Genomic DNA, 5,244 nt, shown 5'->3' with positions numbered 1-5,244 from the left:
CCAGCTGGAACACAGAGGTACAACAAGGCATGTTAATGATATCACACACACACACACACACACACACACACACACACACAAGCACTTTTTAAGAAATGTGTATTTCAGACGAGTTCCCCCGTGTGTGAGCAGCTCTGCCTCCTCCTCCTGCACTGCTGTGCTTTCAGCTGTAATTTCACTGTTCAATTATACTGCAAAATGCAAATCCTGTGCTGAAAATGAGCACGGACGAAGTAAAGAGGGTAATAGAACAGAATTAAACTGCATCCTCTGAGATAAATTTACGTACGGCACGGCGCTCCAAGCTACACAGCCTCGTTCTGTTCAAACATGAAAACAAAAGTGACCAAGTCGCAGCAGCGAAAAGCACCAACTGCCGGTTTTGCCGATCAAGGAGACACAATTTATTCTTAGCTGAAGTCTTGTAATTGTGAAGCAGCGCTCATTAGCAGTATGGTTGGTATTTTCCTGGTGCAGAGAACAGAACAACATAATAGACGTGCACACTAAAGTTGTAAACGGTGGACTGGAGGATGGAGGAATTTCAGGACTAGGCCAGGCCCTTCAAATGATTTCCCATCTTGCACCTGCTGAAAACAATAGCCCCGCCCACTATGTTATGGGACAGGTCAGTTCCATTTTTTGGGGGGTAGGGTTCACATTTCCTTTTCTTTTTTTTTTTTTTTTCATTTTTGTCCCCGTCTCTCCAGCGGTTGGTGACAGATGATGGATGTCGCAGCACATTGGACCAAGACGACCTCGGAACAACAGAAAGTGATTTCACTTTAACTTTCGCTGTGTTCCTGTCTTTGTATTTTGCCAGACCTGCAGTGAGTTGTCAACCGATGAGTTGGTCCTCCCTCTTTGGACCGGCCGATTCTGCTCCTCCTCTAAACCAGATTGCCTCATATTCATATCCAGCCTCATATTTCTCGTTGAGCACTTGCTCTCTTTTTTTTTTTTTTTTACAGGATTCAACAGAAAAAGAAAAAGAAGAAAGCCATCAGCGCCGGTATATTCTGCAGTTGCACTTCATAATGTGTTCCATTCCAAAGAAGTTAAATTAGAATTACGAGTCGCTGTGATCCTGTTGCGTCTGCCAGATTCTGTTACCGTCATGGTGCGATTAAAACAGAACTTCTGGGACTTGCACACAAAATAATTGCGAGGTTGTGTCAGTTTCAAAGAATCAGAGATACCGGTTTAAACCCCCCAGCGTAGCACTCGCATGATTTTTGAACAAAAACAAAACAAAAAAAACAATGTTATACTTATATGCATATTATAATTCAAGGTGCTCAAATGGTACATCTTGTTAAGATACATATTTTGGTAATGTAGTAAATAATGAATCTTATATAGTTGCTAAAACATGTTGTTATGTTTGATCAATTATATTTAATTGCGACTGATAGATTTAGATTATATAGTATTATTCTTTGTTTCTCGCTTCTTCAGTTTCTCATATTTGGAATGATTTGATTTGGAATGATTTGTGACCCACACACTCCTGCTGCTGTGTGTGGGTCGCAGTCTGTCCCTGCCAGTCAGGAGTGTTGGCTGCAGCTGTGATCTCCTGCCCAGCTGCTGCTGATCAGCCCCATCAGCCGGCAGCTGAACGAGAGAGGCAGATTTCTCGCTGGTTTAACTGGATTTCTATATTTTGTGTGTGGGGTGCAGGTGGAGGTTTTCTTTTATGGCCGCTCACTTTGGTTCCCATTCAGTTCAGCGGCTCCTCTCTCTCTTTAGAATTAACATGCAGCTATGCTGCACTTTATTTATTGTTAATGTTGCCTTTTCAGAAACCAAAGGTCATTTTTAGCGTTGGCCATTTTCTCAAGGTGCTGTATTCTGTGAGTTTGCCAGAACAAGGCAACACCCCCGCCCCCCCCCCCCCCCCCCCTGCCCCACCCTGTCCTTCTGCTGTTGTTTTCCAGGGTGATGTCATTTATATTCCATCATGAAGCCCAGGATCGTCGCAGTGAGTGCACTCTGCGGTAAAAAAAAAAAAAAAAAAGATTTCCGCCGCTAACGTGCCAGGCGAGGTTGGAAAGTATGGACGAGATGAATGAAGAGAGGAGGAGTAAATATTTGCTGTACTGCTCCCTTCCATTACTGCACGATGCCGCAAGAATGGAAATAAAGGAAACAAAACAACGATTGAGTTTCCTTTTTCATTTCCCATCAAGTTGTCATTCATGTGAAACCATTTCTCCAGCGTCTTCTCTCTCTCTCCCCCTCTTTCTCTTCCTCTCTTTGAAAGAAGCTGATTAAACACCGAGGTGATAGCTGTGACAAATTAAACTCAAGTGCAGCGCATCAGAATGGCTGACGACCCCGGCAGTCTTCACACAAGAGACAGCACAATCACATTCATTTCACTGTACGTGTGTGTGTGTGTGTGTGTGTGTGTGTGTGTGTGTGTGTGTGTGTGTGATATTTGGAGATTTTGAAGAAGAGGACGGTGATCTACGGTGGCCTGTGCAACCAAACTTGGATACCTTGTCCACCTTCTTGATGGCAGCTAACTGGGAGGAAGACCCTTGCTATATGTACATATACATACATTTTTCCATGTACATAAGAACCCTTCTAAGGGTAGGAAAACCAAATTACTATTATTTTATCATTGATTCCATACTTTTATTCATGTATTTATGGCCACTATAGTCATCTTTTACCAATATAAAAGTCATCAATCAAGCCAAATATTACACATTGGACCTTTAACGTTGGCGTCGTACCTTTGATCGACTCCACAACATCCAAGCGGCTGCACCGGACGGGTCCAGTCGTGTTCGACGGGTCCGACCCGTAGGATCCTCCGTCTATCACCAGCACCCGACCAGAACTGCACTGCAGGGTGACGCCAGGGCCTGCGCCAGTGACGGACCTCTGGCACTCTGCAGCGGGAGCAGAGGGAGAGTGTGAGTCGCTGGAGCTGATGAGTGATTATTGATTATTGATGATTGATGATTGATTATTGATTAGTGATGATTGATGATTGATTATTGATTAGTGATGATTGATGATTGATTATTGATTAGTGATGATTGATCTGCCATCAGGCGTCACCAGTGGCTTCCTACCGAACTGACAGACGAAGGGCAGCGTTCGGTCGCAGTCGCTCGTCGCGACCCACCGAGAGTCCGACTCGCCCAGCACGTGCACGCACGCCGCCGCCGCCCCCGCTGGTGGCGGGCTGCTCAGCCACTTTGAAAAGGTCAAAGGTGAACCGTCCAGCCAGAGGACAGGACCTGCGGATCACACAAATGGCTGAACACGGATATTTTTTTTTTTCCCCTAAGAATGTTTTGAAATGAAAGTGGCGAGTGCACAAGGTTGCCTTTCAAATTGCAGCCAAGCGCATTGGAATCAGCGCCACTGCCAAAGATTGCAGCGCTGATTACTGGCTGAATACTGCTATTAGGGTTTTCCATGTCAGCACAGCGTCAACAGCAGTGAAGGTTCGGGAAAATGTGCCGCTTCAACTTTTTTAATATATGGTGAACAAGATACAATAACACACTCTTGGTACTTTTGCTCTGAGAAAAATGTTCCAAACATTCAAATGACGCAATTATGCTCCCTTAGTTCCAAAGCAGCAAGCTGATTGACCTTGTTTCAATTCTTTACAAAAACATAAATGAAGACTTTTTTTTTTTTAACATCTAGGTAGCACAGCATTCTCTGTTCAGTGTCAGTGTTGCACCCATTTACCTTCTCCGGAGGCAGAGGAAGCTGCTCCCAGCCACGTGTCAGCTTTGGGATCCGGGCGGCTCTGGATGAAACGCTGTGTTTCTTCATCGCTGATGAATGCGAGGTGTCCGCCGCGTCGCTCGCACCAAGCCCGGGAAACCACAAAAGAACGCCGCAGACTCACAAATTCAAAGCAGGAGTCTCGGAAGAGGTTTTGGTTGTCCGGACAGGTGAAAGAAACATTTGTTCTGTCTTGGGCGGCGAGCAGGCAGCACAGTGTCAACAGCAGCAGCAGCAGCAGGAGCAGGAGCAGGGCAGCCTGACACATCCTCTCTCTCACACCGTTCACTTTCAAAATCAATGTTTTTACCCTCGGATTGAAATGTTTGGAGTTTTCCAAGCAGACCATCGGGTAGTCAGAACACTGAGGGCACTCGGCAACATCCTGCTTTTAAAGGCAGAGCTTCCTGGCAGTAATGGAACACTGTTTACCCAACAGCAACAATATAAAAAAGCTGAAAAGAAAAAGCTCTAATTGCATTTCCTTTGTGCTCGGACAGGTGCATGCAAAGCAAAGCTAGAATAGGGGCATCAACCAGATGTCATGGTGAATAACGGAAGAGGTGGAGGCCGACATGTGGGAAAAAAATGAAGCTACTTTGAGTTGGGAGAGTTCTGTTAGGCTAGAAATATCATTTCATTTCAATCAAACACCTCACAGTAACATTAGTCCTGCAGCACAGCATGTGAAGCAGGTCAATAACAGGGTGTCTGCAGGCAACATAGATCAGCGCTCACGAGTCCAGGACGAGTCAGTGGTCATTCAAACAGGGGGCACTGTCCTTCCTTCAACACACTGGTAGGAAGTGGAGTTTGACCTTTTCCTCTCCAGGTGGTGTTCCCTCCTTCTTTTTCTTTATCTGTCACACCCTCAGGGCGACAACCGCTTGTATTGGCCCAAATCATGAGGAGGGTCCAGAAGAAGCCAGAAAGAAATGTGCAGGCCCCGTCACTGTTGTTTGTCCCATTGGAAAATGATCAAGTATCAGAGTAACACAGGGTGTGAGAGCCAGAATTAATCAATGAAATAAATGGATGCGCCATTAAATAATAACTTCAGTGTGTCACAAATTACGTTTAAGATTACAAATTAAGTTTTAGATTACCATCGATGCATTGTTAACGTCACTGAGGTGTCCCACTTTGTCCCACATTGTCCGACTCCCTGTTCCACATCGGGTAAGCTGGGATCCGGTCACCCTAGCTACTTAGAGTTGAAGCTTTAATTAACGTGTCGACAGGTTGCACCTGTCTGTGAACCTTATCACTAACTGGTAGAACCTGTGAGCCGAGTAATGAAATGGTTCAAAGCTTCCAGATACAAGCTGGACTTCAGTCTGTGAGGCAGGTGATTCGTCACAAGTGAGCAGCAGAGCATTTCCACACCAACTTCTCTTTTTTGATTTCTACCGCAGAACTACTGCAAAACTCTCAAAGTAAGTGGCAAAGTTCTTGCACTGTCAATGTTACAACGGCTTGTATCCA

General features: G+C 45.2%; 1 long non-coding RNA gene across 1 annotated transcript; it reads right to left on the bottom strand.

Moving 5' to 3' along the window:
• Window positions 1-2,750: 2,750 nt before the first annotated feature.
• Window positions 2,751-4,090, bottom strand: LOC142903073 (uncharacterized). The gene is made up of 3 exons (XR_012929177.1): window positions 3,721-4,090; window positions 3,090-3,257; window positions 2,751-2,903 (listed from the first exon to the last, which is right to left on the bottom strand). It is a non-coding gene; the product is annotated as an uncharacterized LOC142903073 (long non-coding RNA).
• Between the last annotated feature and the right edge of the window lie 1,154 nt (window positions 4,091-5,244).

The sequence above is a fragment of the Nelusetta ayraudi genome, unplaced genomic scaffold (assembly GCF_046127955.1).
Source record: "Nelusetta ayraudi isolate G7.1 ecotype Tasmania unplaced genomic scaffold, CSIRO-AGI_Nayr_v1 ptg000102l, whole genome shotgun sequence".
NCBI classification, from domain to species: Eukaryota; Metazoa; Chordata; class Actinopteri; order Tetraodontiformes; family Monacanthidae; genus Nelusetta; species Nelusetta ayraudi.
Note: the sequence above shows the minus strand (reverse complement) of the source record. Positions and strands in the feature narration are given on the sequence as shown.